The 19,817-nt window shown below is 40.1% G+C and overlaps 1 protein-coding gene and 1 long non-coding RNA gene across 10 annotated transcripts in view; one reads left to right on the top strand and one right to left on the bottom strand.

Annotated features, from left to right (window-relative positions):
• The window catches only part of LOC149919821 (uncharacterized), a 682,202-nt gene that overhangs the window by 26,742 nt on the left and 635,643 nt on the right, over nucleotides 1-19,817 (bottom strand). For 6 of the 7 annotated variants that reach the window (XR_016471773.1, XR_016471770.1, XR_016471780.1 and 3 more), the window contains one exon: nucleotides 5,830-5,957. The exons of the other annotated variant lie outside the window; for it this stretch is intronic. The gene's annotated coding sequence lies outside the window, so the exon portion shown is untranslated. Of the gene's footprint in view, nucleotides 1-5,829; nucleotides 5,958-19,817 lie in introns of those variants that run through there. 7 annotated transcript variants of the gene reach the window in all.
• LOC116242416 (uncharacterized) overlaps nucleotides 1-19,817 on the top strand; it is a 68,118-nt gene that overhangs the window by 12,383 nt on the left and 35,918 nt on the right. For 2 of the 3 annotated variants that reach the window (XR_004169749.2, XR_016471789.1), the window contains one exon: nucleotides 7,078-7,252. The exons of the other annotated variant lie outside the window; for it this stretch is intronic. This is a non-coding gene — a long non-coding RNA (uncharacterized LOC116242416). Of the gene's footprint in view, nucleotides 1-7,077; nucleotides 7,253-19,817 lie in introns of those variants that run through there. 3 annotated transcript variants of the gene reach the window in all.

Genomic DNA, 19,817 nt, shown 5'->3' with positions numbered 1-19,817 from the left:
TAGTGTACAGTCCGATATTTTCGCAGAAGTCACACAGGCCAGAACGTACAATAGCAATTAAGTATTGAGTGTACATATGACTAATTAATTAGTGCCATGAGGAAACATATGTTTTGTCTCCTTCCTGGAGCCAATTACCACATGCCTGTGTTATAAAGCAGGATGGGAAGTGGCCCCATGCTGAAATAAGAGTTCATTACAAAACAACATGACAAAGAAAGAAACAAGTATATGCTGACCAAGCCAACCACTGCAGAATCAGAAGCAAAAGGAAGAAAATTATCAGGGAAACTTCTGCACTGAAAAAGAGCTCAAACTGCCTTTAGGGGACAACTTCAGATCACTTGAACAACTTCTTTTGAAATGAATGTACAATGCTTAAACATACTGGAATGTTGAATGTGATCTACAGCTAGAAAAAGGCATATACCTTACTTCTAATGACTCTGTCAACGATAGAATAGAGACAGTTTTTAATATTTCCTTCTGTTGTTTAGTTTGGGTTCCTATTTGTGTTTTATGGTGTCAGTTTGATTCACTCCATGCTTCAGTCCTGAGCTATCACTCCCCTGGCTGTCTTTCTAGCCTCAAAACTGCTCATTCCTCTTGAGAAATCTGAGCAAAACTGAACAAATAGTTTGCTCCAGCATCTATATAATGATATACAATGCACATACTGACTCTAATGAGTCAGTAAGGATGCAAGTCCTGGCTCATGGGTTGACCCAGGGGTTGAGTCCTGCTTTCCTGTGCACTTCACAAAGACAGGAAAGACTTATCAATTCTTCCTGACTTTGGAGGCTGCAGAGACTGTCCATTCACTGTCTTTATCCTGCTGGGATTTTATTATCTTCAGAATATTGTTTCCCTGGATGATGCTTCCTTAAATGATAGAACCAAGCTCTAGGAGCACAGTTACAGAAGTCAGGTACTATTATATGGCTTCGTCATAACTGCCATGTAATATTTTTTCAATCAGCTTTAAAAATAGCATGTTCTCAGTTACTGAAAACATGGATTGGGTTCAGCAGCAGCATGATGACTGGATGCTGGCAGAAACTTTGTGTCATATTTATTGAATATTTGCACAAATGGGATTACAGCAGTGACAGCAGTACAGATTTGTATATTAAAAACAACGAATGCCTTCTAGCAAGATGATAGTGTCTGATAATGCCTTTTAATTCTCCAACTTGCTACAAACATAGCTTAGACATCGTTTTACCTAGCTCCTGAAATGGAGTGGTGGCAAGTATAGATATGTTTAAAATAAATCTCCTCAGCATTCTTCATACTTCCATTCCTATTTTACACTAATACACCTCACCATATACATTGCAAATCCATCAGAACTAACCAAACAGGATTTAAAAAATTTTAAGATGTCTTTATGATAAGAATATTCATGAATACCAATCCAGAGTTTGCTCACACTTAACGTAATTCACGCAAACATTTTTCTTGTGCACTCATTCTTGGGAATGGCAACACAGACGAAAACCTCACACAGGCTTTTGTTTTATACTTTTGCCCATCTGTGCTTCTTGCTGCAGAGAAAAAAAATCCTTTGCCTTTGCTCCTATCATTTTTATTGACATACTTGGCAGGTGGGTGTTGATGAGCTTTTTGTTATTTTCCCTGCTTTTCCTTACAACTCCCATCTTTAGTTCCACAGCAGTATTTTAAACATATGCCCCCTTCTTTCCTGCTGCTGTCTTTTTTGCAACTGAGCACCCTGTTCAGTTGCCTCGTTTCTCATCCTGACAGCTGTCATCCTCTCAGGCTTTTCTGCTTCCACCTTGTGGCATGTTGAAAATCCTGCTGGAACCTGGGTACTTCTAAGTTCTACCCCACTCCTCTGGAGTAGATTTGAGGGTCTGTGCATCCAGAAGTAGGCATGCTGAATGCACAGATCTCCAGGGATTCCCAAATTACGTTAGCAATTGTCTTCTCATTTTCTCATTGCCACTGTGCTGCATACAGCCTAAAGGTGATATTGCCTCCATTTTCCTTGACAAAGAAGATGGTAACAGGTGTGGATAAAACAACCAGGACAAAGAATGCCAGGCCAACAGTGTCTGGAATTGATGCTTTCCTGACTTCCTGGGCTTGCTTAGGTCTACTCATTCTTTTGTGAGCACATCCTGCCTGGAAAGTCTGAAGCAAGGCAAATGCGCAGTCATTTCTCAAGACACTTCTCCAAAAAACTGGAACACTGGATCCACACAAAGCACCTTCTTCCTCCTGCTCCTGCTCTTGCTCCAATGCTGTTACAGCCAGAGATGCTGTGAGCCAGTTCATGGGACTGACTCCATCGATGCTCTGCCAGAAGTGAGTCCAAGTATGCTTCTGGGCATGTTCAAGGCTGTCTGAGCTGCTGATGGTAGGGTTAGGGCTCACTGGATAGCCAGTCCAGAAGGTCAGGCTGTGTGTTCCTTGCACAAAGTACTGCTAGTCATGCTCTTCACTTCTCATTTCTATTTCTGAACTGCTTCTGCAGGGCACTGCCTTGTACAGCTTAAGATGACCCTCAAGGTAGTCATGATATATTAATAATAATGCCCGATGTAATAATAATAATAATGCTGGATATAAATAGGAAAACTTTTGGCATTCTTTCCAAAAAGGAAAGTTCTGTTCTTGATCTGGAAACACAAACGGCATTCACAGTCATCAACAAATTAATCAACAGCATTTTATTTAAAATCATCTTAAATAGTTCATGCTCTGAGTCAAATACCTGCCTGTTTTCTATAACCAGAAGGATATAACAGACAGTTCTTCTCAGCTTTAATATACGGGACATTAGAAAATATCAAGATCTTGTTAAAAGCTTATTCAACAAAAACTCATCTAATAGAATTAATTGCTGCAATTGTCAACCTCTGGATTTTGATTTATTGCTAAATGGTATTATTTAATGCCCTCAGAAATGTAGAATTGTTATTCCAGTGGCACAATATATCAGAGAAACATCAAAGCCATTTTGTAACCTATGCGGCTGAGTTGCACATGAGGTTTAAGAAAATATTCTGTTTAAACACACGTAGGGTTGTTTTTTTTATTGTTAAGCATTATCAGGGATAGCAATATTTCATTGGAGGCAGATCACTATCCAGAAATATAATTAATCATGATTATTTATGTCATACCTAATTATCAGGAAATAGCCCAAGGGATACACTTCAGTTATATTTCAGAACCTTCAGACTATAATTACTTTGCTTTGTATTAAATATTCTTTCCATACTCTTGAAGAAGTTTATAACATAGTTATAAGGAATAAGGTCGCAGGGATGGAAATAAGTAATGTACAAGCAAATAATGAAAATACGTGCATTTGGGGAAGTGTTGAGTTATTATGAGCAGTATATTAATTTCATTCTCTTCATAATTAGGTAAAATAAATGCTTTTCTGGTGTGGTTTTTAATATGTGAGCACACCAGCACAATAGCACAGGCCTTGAAACAAAGAGCTTTTAAAATTCTGTTAGTGTAAAGTGGATTAAAAGTTGGGGAAAAAAAAGACCTAAGGGCCTAAATTCTCAGTATTTTCATTTGTGAATTTTGGAAGCTATTTTTCAGTGAAGACTTTTCACTTTCTAAGGATTTTCATAGCTTCTGGTGTCGCTGTAAAAGTTATTTAGATACATTTCTGGTTTAATATTTATAACCCATTGTGTGTAATTAAAGCATTTAATAGGAGTTGTAAAATTAGGTAGGCAATGTACATGAGTACAAATGTGTGTAATTTACATTCCTGGTCGTTAACGATGTTGGATGCCTTTAAAATGAAGAAAGGATAAGGTTAAGTATAAGACCTCAAAACACGCACACACTTGTGGACCTAAGCTATAATTTTATTGAAGGGCATACCACACAACAAAGTCATTCCTGTATAAATGAAAACCTGGGCATTTATTTTTACAAATAAGTGTTTTCTTTTCCCTCTTGTTTTCGCTTATAAAAAAGACAACAACATATTTTCAGCACCGCTATGACCAGAGGCTGTTTTCAGGCACACTGTTCTTGCATAACAGCTTTGTAGAGCTATGCTGGAATGCATGTCATTACACTGTCTTTGGAAGGAGGTTCGGTGATGGGCCTTGGCTTCTGGGGATTTTCTGTTGGGGGGGGAGGTTGTGCTTAGGAGAGTTACATATGCATATAGCAGGGAGGTTGAAACTAGATGATCATTGTGGTCCCTTTCAGCCCATGCCATTCTATGATTCTATGATCAGGTCCAAAATTCAAAGCGTGTTTGGTTATTTGGTTAGCTGGCAGAATATGAGCTTAGAGGTATTCATTTAGCACAGTATTTTGATTAGCTCTATGTGAAGCTGCGCTCTGTGATCTCAATTCAATGCAATTTAGATGGTTAAACACTGTGTGCACCAGGGCCCAAAACCTCAGCACAGCTCTTGTTGAAGAGACTGAAGCTGCATTCAGTGACCTGGGACTGAATGCTTCCAACTCGTTGTCATGCAGTGGGCACTGGGAACCTTCCTAGTGTTGGCACAGTGCACTGGGACACTGTGTAGTTTCACAATTTAGGCTCAACCTCACGTAGGTCCCACTGAATCTCGAATCGTGCTTTGCTAAAATTCTGCTTATGATTTGTCTGCAACTTGGTTAGCTGCAAGCAAACTGCCCTGGTGGCCACACCATTGCTGTGGGTAGTGCCCACACACTGTTCTTCATGGCTGTGTTTTTCATGACACAGTTTTAAAGCCTCTGCAGGGTTTGACTTTACAGAGCCATCATTAAAGTGAAATTAGAGGATTATTCTCTTTGCTAAATTATTCAACCTGTTTAAATATTAAGAATAAAATAATAAAGATGGCGTTATTTTAAAATGCTGAAAAGGAATGCCTTGTGTTAGGGTTCAAAGTCAACAAACAATCTCCTCTTAAAGCCGGGGACAGATAAACACAAAAATTATTTGCTAGTATTTAATGGAGAGACAGCCCTCAGCCAGAATCCATTACGATTTAATGACCACACCAACTTTAAATCAGTGATTAAAAACACTGTGTACATTTGAACTGCCACCCTCTGTCTTCCGTGAATAATAATATGTGGCACTGAATGTTACTTGGGGAACTATTTCCTCAACAAATGCCTGATTTTTTCTGTCTTCTAACCTGAAAGGTGTTTTCTTCTCTGTTTGCTGCTTAACTGGACATTTTTTTTACCTATGTGAATCATTGTTAGAACAGAAGGCAAAGTGTTTGCATAATTGAGCATTCAATTAATTAAACCAACTAATATTGAAAGTCACTGTTATGAACTAACCACTTCCACATGGCATTTTCCCCTCTATGTTTATTCATTTTTCTGATTTTCTGAACACTGTGTCGAGGTGATGCGCTGCTTGTTGCAGTGGGCAGGAGCAGTCTTCCTTTAACAAAGCACACAGGTGGCCAAAATGACTCAGTGACTTTAGAGAATACTAAATGCAATTTTTTCTTCCAAATTAATAGCTTCCAAGGACAACCCCTAGGCAAGACACAGTGAATTTTATAAATCTGGAACAGCTGGGACAGGCTATCCAGAGAGGTTGTGGATGCTCCTCCCTAGAGGTGTTCAAAGCCAGGTTGGATGGGGCCCTGGGCAGTCTGGTCTAGTATTAAATGTGGAGGTTGGTGGCCCAACATGTGGCAGGGGGTTGGAGCTTGATGATCCTTGGAGTCCCCTCCAACCCAAGCTGTTCTATGATTCTATGATGATTCTAAGACGACTCTATGATTATACATCCGATGTTGATTCATCCTTTTTTTTAGTGAATATTGTTGACATTATAGGAATGTTCAATTTTCATGAAGGCAGTGGCATTCCAGCTCCTTTCTTCATGTGCACTAAGGTGCACTGGGACACATCCCTGAGCAAAACTTACTGCAGCAATGAGTGGTCCAAGTGAGGGCCTGTCCTTCTCCAGAAGACTTTGAGGAGTTCAGCTCCAAGTAACACGTCAGAAATGAGAAAATTAATTTCCATTACATTTTGTTTTAGAAATATTTTTTTCTGATTTGCATAGAAAGAATAAAAGTGCTTCATAAAGCACTTAACATAAAAACTGTAACAAAAATTTTGGTAAAATGAAACATTTTGTTATGCAAAAAAATTTTATTTTAAACTTGATTCAGTACATACCATCATCAAAATGGGCAAGAGCAACCAGCAAGTATTAATATTCTGCAAGTGTTATTGCTAAAAGCTGTTTTAAGACAAGAAAGTGTCTTTATTCCTAACATGTCTAGACTACCTTTTCACTTTCTCTCAGTTTTTAATACCTTTTATATACTCATTAATAGTTGGATATTTTGTTAAAGAACTCCAAATGGGTGTTTTGCTATTCTTAAATGCAAAACAGAAGCAATCAATAATTCTGTCTGCTGCTAAACAGACCTAGACTCTGGGTGGTGTTAGCGGAGAAAATGAACAACACAGGATTAACAAGTATTTTGATCACATTGCTGGTTTAATTCAGCTAAAAAACAATAGTATCTTGTGGGATTAAACAGGAATCTTTATCTAAGAAGATAAGTGTCAAAGAATTGGAACTCTGCTCTTTTTTTTTAATCTTTTCACCTTTGGTCTTTTCTATTTCAAACTCTCTTCAGGTGCCACACACTCTTTTCACGTACCTATTGCATTCATCAGCTCTCTGTGTTTGTTCAGTGTTAGATGAAGCGGGCACTTGGAGAGCCTCACCAGAACCAACTGAAAGTCACAAGAACATCCTTCACTGACCTCGGAAACATGTTGTTTAGGAGGAAGTTTCAGATATCAATTGAGCATTGCGATAAACTCTTTCAAGTGTAAACTTGGTAGCTGCATCACCCCTTCTCTTTTTGTCACTTCATTACATCTCGTTGCAAAGGTCAGGCGGTAGAGAGTGATACATTTCCTTTTATTAAAGAGCAGTGGCAAGGAGCTGTTGCTTAGGCTTTGTTTGCTCTGCCTGCTACTCTCAATGTCACTGAAACACAGCGTGAAAATTAAAACACTGAGAGGAAGTATAATAATTGTGAGCCGTCGTCCTTATCTACTGAATAATGGCATTTTTTTCTACAGCCTGTGTTCCCTGTGCCTGGTGACAAGCTCTGCCTGAATGCAGCTAAGCCACAGCTATGTCAATCTGGATCTTCATATCCAAGTAATTATGAAATCTCCAGAGCCAAGAACTCTTCAAATCAGACATATGCATCACAGCAAAATATTAGTTCAGCAAACACGACACAATATAGCACATCGGTTAGTAATTGGCTTCTTTACAGCTTTGCAGGTTCTTTTCCTGACCCATAAATGACACTCAGGAACACACAGGATTTTTTACTTCCTGAAATGAAGAAATTTTACATCCTTACAACCAAAGCCTGAACATTCATAACTCTTTTCTGATTTTCTCTGAAATGCCAAATTCTCCCAAAAAGGGATTTTTATACAGAATTGAGTGTTTTTCAACATGGTGTTCTTCTTTTTGTGAAAACTGAAACACTGTGCAGAAATTTCAAACTTTTTTATTTGGTTCTGCACTTTTATAACATATATAACATGCAATATATTCTGGAATACAAACTGGTTTTGTCCTCAATACATTGTTTCTGGAAAATCCTGCTTTTGCTGTTCCAAAAAATATGGGTTTTTTTTCTAAAATGAAAGCTCTTCTGCAGAACCTGTGGAGCTGAAGGGATCAGGAGATTCCCTCAGGATATTTTCAGTTGTTTGACTGCAAGGGTCTTGCTCAGCTGTTGCCCCTATCCTTTTGAGTTTTCAATACTTCCACAGTGCAAATACAGAACAAGAACAAATAATTATAAGTGAAAACAGAAAAAAGAAAGGCAGGAAGGCACTAGTCAGCTTTAGGGCAGGCAGCAGTGTGCCTCCATTCCTCCACTTTCCCCAAGATCAGTCTCCATTTAGCTCTTGACTGCTTGCACACACATATGTGTATGTGTATTTCTTGAGCTAACAAACATTTCTCCCCAAGGATGAATTTGAGGTGTGAATGGAGAGGAATACAGTATGTGTGAGAGGTGTGGCTTGAGGGGCTGCCGATCCCTTCAAAACCATCTTAAAAGCATCTCAGACAAATAGAGGTATGGGCTGGGGCTGTAAGTTGACACTAGTAGGTGAAAAGCCTTTGGGTGCCTCATCTCTAAGGGAACAGTCAGCTAAATTTCAGTATTGAACCACTGGGGGAAAGAATGCAAATGAGAAAGAACAAACAAAGCTTGGCTGATGTGCGAGCGTCCTGATTTTAGTACACTTTTTTTTTTTTCTTCCCCTCATCTTTCCAGCTCTTTAGCTGCAGATGAAAATTGCTATAGAGGAAGTAAGAGCAAAGCAGTATGACTTAGTGCAGCCACGCAGTGCTGCCTCTCATGATGATTCCAGGCTCTGTCACCGTGCCATCTTCTTGAATCTTTCTGAGCCGTAAATTGATTTAAAAACAATTGTAATGACCTGCTTGCATCAACTCAATCAAACTTCATTATGGAGGTAATAACAGTATGTTAGAAACTGTCATAGATTTTCTTAATCACTCCCTTGGACTTCCAGTTCCTTAGTATTCTGACAGATTTTCAGCTGCTGAGCACGTGCCACTATCTGGATAGTGTGAGTGAGAGGAGGTGTGTCATGAAAAGAAGCAAAAATATTTGACTGATTATTCAATAGGCTGCTTTCTAGACTGAAAAACAAAACAAAACAAAACAAAAAACAACAAAACAAAACAAAACAAAAAAAAACAACCCAAAACCACCAAAAAAAACCAAAACCCAAGCAGTTGAAAACTGACTACATATTGGATTATGCGATGTACAAATGAGTATTTAAATGACACAGAAAGCCCTGCTAAAAGAATATATATCCAAGCACCTTGGAAGCATGCTGATGGCAGGGAGTGCTGTCCCTGGAGCATGCCCCTTGCCCAGAGAGCATTTTCTGTCTGTGACCCAGTGATGCACTTGCATTCTGGACCTGGTACCATCTTCAACTCCACCCAAATCAGAGCTTCTCCCATTTCTTCCTTTGAATTCAACTTGAGTTACCCAAAAAAAACCCAGAAGACTTATATGTGTCTGAAGATTAGTGCAACATGGAGAGAGCTTGAGAAGATTTGCATGGCCTGAGATGAGTGGCTAAGGAAGGTAAGCCTGGCAAAACAATAGAGATAAGCTGATTTTCTGGCTCTGTTACAGGATCTTTCTATGGCCCTCAAAATACTTTTTAGTCTTCTCCTTACTTTACAGCTTTTGATGTGCCTATTTTGTGGAGTTATTGGGCCAAGAGGTATTGATCCAAGATTATGAGGCCTCAAAAGGGCTTTGATGATAAGACTCCATAGCAACAAAGATAATACCTGTCTATCTGCATGTTTCTGTGGCAGCTCCACTGAGAAGGAGCAGGAGACAGAGGTGTGTGTGCCGCTTGGACAACAGATCTGGATTTTAGCCCAGGCACCAGAGACTTAGATGGGCAGAAGTAAGTCTTCAATTCTGAGGATTTAACTGGGGTCTGGTCTTGCAGCAGCAGAGGACAGTTCATCCCTATTTCTATTTGGAGACAGAGGGAGAAAGGATACCTGTGTGAATATGAGCAGTCTGTATATTCACATGACTAAATTTAATGGAAAGCAAGTTTGCAATTGTGAGTAGTTTTTAGGATGAGGTAATAATATGTGTAGGAGAACTTCAGAGAAGAAAAGTCTGCCAAGAGAGGAGAGCATGCCTGATCAGAGCCTGGAATCAGCATTTTTGTGGCTTTGGAAGGGAAATATGTGAGAATTTTGGTGATAGAGGAGAAAGGGTAAGAGAGAAGATGGAGAGAAGAGTGAGAACACAAGGATCCAGAAAATGGGAGGTGTGAAAGAAAGGAGTGACTAAAAGGAAGGAGACGTGCTGAAAAGCCCAGGAAAGAAAGAAAAGAAGATGATAAGATAGGAAAAGAAAGAAGAACAAAGAGTTACCACTTCTGCACTGAATTGAAAATATTACCTTCAGGAAAAAAATAATTAAAAAGATATCTTGAAAGATAAAAGATGATGGAGAGGAAAAGAACAGAACATAGTGAAGCAGTAAAGAGAAAGAGGGAGACAAAGTACATGCAAACGAAGTTTTTAATTAGGGTAAAGGATAAAGATATCTACAGGAAAAGGAGAAAAAAAACCACGTGGATGAAATATCAGAGACATTAATTTATGTAGGCCCCTTCAGGCTCAGGTTTTTATGACTCTTTTTCACTATTAGCATTTCAAAGTTGAACACAGTTCTTCCCTCTTGGTCATTCTGGACATTTTTTTCCCTGTGATTATATACATTATTACTCCTATAACACAGAATGATGTAATACACATTTTTTGTGTTTATATTTTGGTCTGCTCATTTTTTAGCATTGTTTTCTCCCAACGCTGATTCCCTTGTTAAAACAATCTTTTTATCTTTACTGACTGCAGCTTTCTGGATGACAGCTTCTCTTTTATCTGGGGAATATTTTTTGTAGAACTTGGCACCCAGTCACTGCGCATTTGCTCTGCAGCTCTCAGCACCGCTCACCATGCATACCTTTCAGGCAGTGGCATACCTTTTGAAGGAAACAATGAGAGTGAAAACTTACTCAGATTATATTTGCCACGAGTTTGTTCATGGACAATATGTTTTATGAGTACTCTGGCAGTTTATTTTTCACGCAGATGACTCCTCTGAATTAGCTTTTGTCAGTCAAACGGAGTCATCAGCTCCCTTTGCAGTCCCTGACACCAGCGCAGGCTGTGGGTTTGGACTTTTCATTAAATAAATTGGACTGTAGGAAGCACCTGTCTCAGAAACAGATTTACTTAATGGTGGTAAAATATAATGGAAAGCCCTGTTTGCTATTTCAAAAGCCTTGACACACTGTTTGTATTGCAGCTTCTTCCACTTCCCCATTCTTGTTAGGGAAGCTAACACAACAAGGGAGGCAGGCAGGTGGATAATCATTCTGCCTTCAGCATCTGCATTGCAACACTCAGCAAAGTGCAGTTTTAAAGGAAACCACAGGCTCTGAATGATGCATGTGGTATGATTCCTCAAGTAAACTTTTATGGAAGGTGTACAATACTTTGATATTGAAGGGAACATTCATCTGATCTCATTACCCAAATATTAAACCTGGGATCATAACTGTGTGAGTTTTTAGTATTGCAGTTGAAGGGATTCCCAGAATAGACACATACACTTAAACAAACTGGAACAAACAACCATGAAGATGTGGTGGCCCAGACCTCAGCTCTAGATGGGTACCTGGAAACTATCCATAGTGAAGCTCACGTCACCTCATCTTCACTGTGTGTCCTGTAGGTGACTATTCATAGAGAGGAAGATGTAACTTGTCATAGATACAAGGCAGGTGTCTGAGTGACCTGGACATTTGCAGTGCATGTTTTCTCTCAGCGCAGAGGCAGTGAAATGGCACAAACACAAACTATGTACCATGCACAGTGGGGAAAAAAAACCAAACAAACAGCCATGACGTGGATTTTTCAAAGGTGTGTAAGAAACTGGGCACTCAACTTTCAGCACCTTGTAACAAAAATGAGCCACCTCAGAATCTAGCTGTGAAAAATTTTGAGCTTATTCTGATTCCATGGCCTTCACCCAGGGCGGAAGATGTTACTTATTGGGTAGGGTAGCCTAGGATCTTCCATGGGAAAAGTTTAACTGTGAGGGCCCTTGTCATTGCCAGCCATCAAACAAGGTTTTTTAGTTTACATTGCTACAGTTTTCCTCCAGATAAACTCAATACTAGGGCTAGAGGCCAACAAAGCAAGAGCCCCTGAGTACAGTGAAAAGTAGGATAGGCTTGCAAAGTGTGATTGGAGCCAGAAAACTTTCTGACTGGAAAAAAAAGGATCATGGGCATGGAGAGTAGATAGGAGAAAGGAGAGCAGGCCAGAGCCCCCACCAGACCCTAATTCATGTTTTGAAGCATTATCAGCCAAAAAACCCCACAGCCTGGATAAGATAGAAGTTTCAAATTTCCTTGTCATAGCACACTAAACATGTGGAGCATTTGGTGGGATACGATTTTTTTTCTCTGCAGCCTTGCTTGGTGTGGGTTAGGTGAAAAGGAAATTCAATAGGAGGAAAAATGAGTGTGTTAGGCCTGTAGCAGATGGATACTGTTTCTATTAGCGTTTAGCTAGTGACTTACTAAGTAGCATTAAAGCTGGGGAAAAAAAAAAAAAAAAGAAAAAAGAAAAAAGAAAAAAGAAAAAAGAAAAAAAAAGGAGGTCTTGATCCATTCACTCAGAGTTGCCCAAGGTGATTTGTTCTTATCATCACAGGATAAAATGACACATGAAAGAATAGAAGATACATAAATTCTGCAGAGGCCTGCAAACGCCTTGTAGTTATGCGCCTAAAATGGAGGGCGTCCTTATATGGCTGAGTAGACCCCATTAAATTAAAATGAAGGAATAACTGTCTTTCAGCATTGGTTATTTGAACTATGTAATTATATTTCTATATAAAGGAAAAATATAGGCGTGCTGCTTTTTTGTTTGTTTTATTTTTTATTTTTTTATTTTTTTTTTAAACATAGATACATGCAGAAGTATTTCTGTGTGTGTACATGTGTGCATGCAGGGAGTTCTACTTCGTTGAAGCCAGCCTGACCAAACTGTTTGTCAGCCTTTGGAAGATTTTGTATTAAGCTTTGTATTCTTACCAGCCTCACAATGATCTCAGATAAGCAAACTGCACTTTGTGAAAGGGATAGAAGAAAATCTATTGTTCTGATGTTTATCTATTTGCATATTTGGAAAGAAGTGTGATCTCATTCTCCATTCATTGCCCTCCTTTATTCTTCTGTTTATCTCTGAATACATTTTCTTTGACCATCTCTCTGATGCAGATGCTTGAAGTAATCTTAACGAGTGGAAACTCACTGTTTATTATTAAAGCTGTTTAAGCAATGTAAGGTTTCATTTTATCTTGTAGACTCCTCTTATTCTTAATTGTAATGATCTCATTCCCTAAAGTGTCTGTGCTTCCATTATTAACTCCTATTAATAACTTTTATTAATAGTACACCGTACAAGTCCCCGCCTGTGTGGAACTCTGCAAAACAAACTTCAAATAGTGTTCATGTTTTGCTTTAAAAATAAGGAGAAATACTCATTGTAGAAGCAAAGATGAAGACCATATTGCATCAGAATCTCTATTATGCTTACTCTTCTTACTCCACCACAAAGCACTCAGCATGCCCTGAATAAATGTTGGAGTTGTCTTAATTTCAAAAGAGTGCACAGTAGTGGAGCGGATTGGGAGGTAAGGTCAGATGCCCCTCTGCAGTGCAGTGCCAGAGCTGGAAGCCCAAATCTTTGGTAGGAAAGATTGCAAGTCTTCCTTGAATTTTGTGGAAACCACCGCAGAGCAGAATGAGCTCAGAGAGATGCAATAAGGAAACAGCAATTACACCACAAGGGTCTGAATCAAACTGTCACTGCTGTGTTGCTGTCAACAGAAGCAGTGATGCAGCCAGAGGCAATGCGGAGCTGGCACCCTTCTCACTGCAGCTGATACTGAAGTATCCATCACTGCGGGTATGAACCACTGCACAGTGCCACCTCTGTAGTGTCATGGAGGGGGTGAAAAAGAGGAGGGGAAAGGGAAAGAGGGAGGATGAAAACAGTGAAAAACTCACTGCGATCCAGCTCTGCCTCAAACCTCTATCCGTGTGAAGGTGGCTGGGCAGAACATCAAGGCAGGGGGAGGATTAAAAGGCTTCATCATACTGCTGCCAGGGCTTCCCAGCTCCTCAGGGCAGCCTGGCAGGGTGGAAACTAAGGCAGAGAAGAGGGGTGCAGGGCAAATATTTGGGGCAATGTACAGGAGGAAAACTGTGCTTACCTCCTCCTGGAGTGTTTGGGCTACATCTTTTGCTTCAGGAGGAAATAAATAATATTCTTATTGCCTTTGAAACAAATGAACGTGTCCTGCAGGATGCATCACCAGCATGGTGCCTCTGCCTCCTCTTCTGGCACAGCAGAATGAGTGAAGCTCTGGTGCAGAGATGAACCTCGTGGCTCTCTGCTAAATATTTCATCTGAGCTGAGCTCAGAGGCTCAGTAAGGCTGACTCCAGAGCCCCAAACACAGTCTGCATGACTGAGACAGCAGACTCAGCTCAGCTCTCTGCTCAGCTCCCACCAAACCATCGCTTGCTACCCCAGCCCTTTGGGAGTGAGGAATACGCATGCAACAGAGTGCTTGCTAGCTATAGTTGTGCCCCTGAATAAGGCATTTCTTCTGTTGTACATCAGTTGTTTCTCTCACGAGGTCTTTCCCCCCTCCCTACAGCTTTTCCAGCTTGCTTCCTCTTGTGGCTTTAATAAGAAATGAAATTGAGAGAGGCAGAAGTAAGAGTGATTGCACAGAAGGGACATCAGGTGTCTGAGTTGTCCCTGTGTAGATAAATACCTCTTAGTAGACAGATCAAAAATGTTTGGTGGAAGGAGCTTTCTAGTAGATAATATCAGCTTGCTATAACCCAGGCATTTTGTAGGACATGTTGATGATCATGATACTTCATTTTGTTCTAAATGAAAAAGTCATGAAGTAACCTTCTCATTTTCTGTAATTTAATGTTTTAAAAATGACTGTATCAGATCAGTCTGGAAGCCTTCCGTTCCATCTTGGGGAGGCTCTACTTCAAATTTTATTTTAGATGAAAAATTATAAATGGCAAATGTCAAAACAGAAAATAATATTTTAATTAAAATCATTTGTGGGGCAAATTTTGAAAATAAACCTTCTGTTCTGTCCTGATCTAATATGGAAAGATTCAAAATCCTGAGCCGTCTCTGAGTAAGAAATTCTGGCTGCTGCATAGCCCTGAAAATATCCAGAGCTCAAGTGGAGCATTGATCCTGGATCCTTCGACCAGTAAAACTGCTTTTATATGTGTGTGTATGTGTGTGTGTTCTGCAGATGACTTCCATCCCTCTTTATCATAGCAGTTCCCAATATCAGCCAAAAATATCTGCACAAAAGCCTCTGTTATGTCTCCAGGCTTGAATTCGGGCCAGCGTTACATATATGGAGAACAGTAACTCCATATCAGAGTGGATATCTCTTGCATTATACCCACATAGTCTGAGCTGGATAAAATACAGAGCGTAAACTGAAATTGAATGGTTCATAAAGACTTTAATTATTCACTTGGGAGGTATGTTCTGAGTGTCACTGAAACCCAAAAGAACATGGGAAAATAAATAAAAGCATTATCCCTTTCATTATTGGCTTGAACCTTTGATTACCGAATGCTGTGCTGGGCAGCCAGAAAGGTTCTGCGAGGAGCATAGGACTTGACATTTCCATTGCCATGTTGCCCTGTGGCAATGTTTGGTACAGGTGAAGTGTCTTCTATAAGCAGCCTCCAAAAAGAGCATGCAAAATTTGAAACAGTTGGAAAACTTCCCTTTTGACTCTGCCACAACAGCAGGGGTTCCAGATGTGATTTTTGGTTACAGACAAGCAACAAGGAAGATCTATTTTTTCTGAAAGATGCAGGCAGTTTCCATTCCAACATCCCTATGTAATTCTTTGGCTCTACATCTTCCTCATTTTAAGAGTAATATATCTGATAAGGGAACTGCTAGTTCAGATCCTCTGTAATGCAAGGCAAAAAGGGTGCTATTTTTCAAAATAAGCTGTCAACTTATTGATGTACTTCGACTACCCTAAAGTAAATATATTAGCATTTTTTAGAAAGAGTTCTCTGGTGGTCACCACTTACTTTCCACAGCAGGGCAATATATTGCTTGAGAAAACAAAGTTGAAACACTCTGCCCGTTATTCTTCCGATTTTCACTGCCTTTCCTTATGACACAAACAAGTTCTCCATGCTATATCTCTCATATGACAGTGTGGCCTGGTCAGCACGATGCTTCCACAAATGACAGGTATCCCTGTGTCACTGTGATGTGCTCTGCTTTGGGTGTCCCCAGACCTCCACTACCATCACTGCAGCTGGAGAGGCCATGCAGAAGAGATGGCTCCATGTGCTGAGCCCCATAGGCTGAAACAGGAAGGGCTGGGATGAGACAGGGCTGTCAGATGGAGAATTTCAAGCCCAGTGTAGTGACATGGATTTTTTCTCTGCCATGGGATCATGCAAGCAGCCCTGTTCCACCCACCTGTATCATTACAAAAACAAAGGATGCCATATCTTCTGTGCTATTGTCTGGATTGCAAATACATTTTAGGGGGGGAAATGAAAGGCGGGTGTGAAAGAGCTTAACTGCTATAATTGTCTCCTATTAGCTTAAACATTTCTTTTTCTTTTCTGCTGTTGATCCAGTCTTAAGGCAAGGGAGGGAGTAGGAAAATATTCTTTTGGGTTGGTGCACTTTTCATTTTCCTTTGTGCTTTGTTGTTTTATTTGTATTTATTTGTTTAACTGGTAATTAATACGTAGACTATCCAAGATTATGCAGTTTTAATGAAATAAAATTGTTCAATTATTATCCTCCTTTTAATTTCAACCAGTCCCTGGGAAGATCACCTCAATGAGTTAAACACTTAAATTTAAGAGACAATTTCCCAGATCACAAAAGCAGTAATCTTTATGTGATCCATGGCGCTGGGAAAAGTGATGTAATTCTTGTGAGGGAAAGGACCTTGTAGGTTAATTTTTGTGAGTCTCAAGGTACAATATGAAGCTTACTGTTATGGGTATGTTCCTCATCTTTTTTTTTATGCTTTCATTGTATTCCACTGAAGACTTTGACATGCATTCAGCAGCAGACTGAACTGTGGCAGGCAAAGCAGCTTTGTATTTGTAGCTTTGTGTCTTGTACCCCTCTTGGAAACTTCTGACCCCATGGCATGGACTGTGGATCCCCTCCTCAAGCACCGCAGTTTACAGCCAGGCTTATTAAAGTGAAACTTAAACCATTTTGGTTCATGCCAACATCCACTGTGCAAAATGTGATGGTCAAGAGGCAACTCAAAAGCTGTTCGGCCACTGCAGCTATAAGGGCAGCAGCTTCTGGGAGATGGCAGAGCAGACTGCAAGGGAGCAGAAATCACTTCTGCAGCAGGATTTTAATCTGACAGTGTGGGAATGTGTGGGAATGTATGTGGGAAGATCCTTATAGCCTCCCAAAGAACAGTGAAAATTTGTATATTTGCTCCTCTGTAAATGTAATGATTCCTTTCCCCTCGTGCCCACCCAGATTCTAGATCTGATGACAAGAATGGTGTTGAAAGCTTAAGCCATCTTCAGCTGTTTCTTGAATTTTCCAATAACTTTCTGGTATGAAATCCAAAGCAGGGATAGAAGCATTGTCTGTCATATTTAGCTGCTCTGAAATTGTGCTACACTAAAGCACTGGAAAACAAAATCTTGAAAGCTGATAATCCCTGCACTGCACTGGCCACAGAAAAGCCAGGTTAATCTCAAAATATTGATGCCGTTTCTGGTACTGACATACCATCTGCTCTTTTTCATGCTAGATGTGACCGCATGTGAACTTTAAAACCCTTCTTGTAGGTAACGCTTATTTGTGTCCTCAGACATTTTACCTGCGTGTAAGCTTGCTTTTCCTTTCACTCATTTGTTATAGTGATGTTATAACCAACATATTGGAATAGGCACCAGAACTTGGCCTGGGTTTTACCATTTCAGTTTGAAGGGAAAAAAATTACACCCTGAGATGAGTGCTGCACCTTGCTTTAGAAAGCATCTTCTTATTTCTGCAATTTTCAATAGCAATAAAACAATTTATTTAAACTCCTTCTAGCAACCCACAACCCAATTTTCCTATCTCATTACAAGTGCTTATGACAAACACATCATCCAGGAATTTTTTGTGTATGCAGACATGAATACGCCTTCCTTAAGTAATGGGATTGCTTGTTTTATGTGAGATACACGTTTAACACATAGATTTGTAATGCAATTATTGATGCAATGGATTAAGTATGAGAACCACAAAATGGTAAAAGAAATGAATTCCCAACCACTGATAATGCCAGAAGGATTCATGTACGCTGGGAGGAACTAGCACAACAAATAAGAAATGTAAACTGTGACCATCTTTCTTGCTTTATCAATGTTATGGGAATAAGACCGTGTGCAAACAATAGATTGGAGCTGTACCAAAACACACTCTTTTAAATACATACGTATACAAGTGCGTGCACAAATGATGTAAACAGAACAGTTTTATGATTGTGTAGTCACTTTACAAAAAGCCAGGAAATCTCAGAATTCAAATCATGGAGAAGACAAAACTATCCCCTCCATTCTCTCTATGTATTATGAGATAGTCATCAATGAGATAGTCACATATGGATTTTTTTCCTAAAGGACTGTACCTCATTTAGCACACCGGACAGATGCTGCTCACTTAATCAGCAGTTATTCAGTCTCTTGTTTACTCCACATTATAAAACGCAGGGCCCCAAGCCTTATTTACTGCACACTATTCAAATCCTTCTCTAAAGACAGAATTTTCAGTTGCCTCCTGGGCTTTTCTATTGAGCTCATCCCTGCGGTATCTGAGCACTTCGCAATGAATGCACTTATTTATACAAGACCCTTGTGAGAATAAAGGATATTATTAGCCCCATTTCACAGATTCACTGACAAAATTTTGGGTTTCCACTCTGAGACACCTACGGCCAGATTTCTGCGGTGTGCTTCAGCTTTATCAGTTTAAAGCAGAGTTCAGGTCCTATTGAGCTTGGTTGCAGCTGTGATACTGAGCGTTTCAGCAAATCAGGCCCTAGGGTATGAAGTCAGATACCCAGGAAATAAAATGTGCAGAATTACTTTCTGCTTAGAGGAAGTTTGTTTTTTTGTGGCTTCTGACTTTTTTTGTTCAGTCCATTCCTTCTAATTCACCCTGTCCCTACATCACACCTCATTTCCCCTGGGCTCCCTGGGGGTGATGGGGCAGGGACCATCCAACAGCACCTATGTCCTTACCCCATTCAGGAATGGGCAGGCTGAGTGGCATGTGGTGAAGCCCCAACACCCAGAAAAGCACACTTTTTTGGGACAGGGAGGGGACAAGGCTGGCTGGAACATCTGCTACGCTATCAAGGGCAGCCTGGTGAGAGGAGCCAGGGTCTGGTAGAGCACTGCAGAAAGGTCAGTGTATGGAGAGTGAAAAGCTGGAAGATGTTCAAAGGAGGAATTTAGAGATACTGCTTGGGCAGGTGGGCATAGTGTTAGAGGAAACAAAGTGCAGATGGAATTGATACTTCCAATGGATGTAAAGGAAAATGAGAGGAGCTTCTACTGCTATGTTAACAGTTAAAGGTTGGCCAAGCAATATGTGGGACCACTGCTGAATGGAGCAGGTACTTTAGTAACAAGACACAGAAAAGTCTGGCATGCTTAATGCTGTTTATGCTTCAGTATGCTCCAAGAAGTTCTGCCAGACCTCTTGCTTAAAGAAGGGGTTCAAGATGGATAATCATAGAATCACAGAATCTTGGAGCTAAAAGGGATATCTGAAGGCTATCTAGTCCAACCAGTGGCCTGCAGTAGATGAGGAGGGAGTCAGTGATGGCTTGCAAGGACTCAACACACACAGGCTGAAGAGGTCATCAAGAAAACAGAGCCAAGATTTTCTCAGTGGTGCATGGTAAAATAGTGAGCTATGGGGGTTGAAACTGAGGAGGTTTGGCCAGTTAAGTAAGGAAAGACATTTTCCTGGTAAGTATGGCCAGGCAGTGGAGCTGAGTGCCAAACAATGCTGAGAAAGCTCCATCCTTGGAGGTTGTAAAGATCTAACCATGTACAGTTCTGAGAAGTTTG

This window comes from Phasianus colchicus, chromosome 1 (assembly GCF_987193195.1).
Source record: "Phasianus colchicus chromosome 1, bPhaCol1.hap1.1, whole genome shotgun sequence".
Taxonomy (NCBI): Eukaryota; Metazoa; Chordata; class Aves; order Galliformes; family Phasianidae; genus Phasianus; species Phasianus colchicus.
The sequence above is the reverse complement of the archived record's forward strand: the minus strand, read 5'-3'. Positions and strand labels throughout refer to the sequence as shown.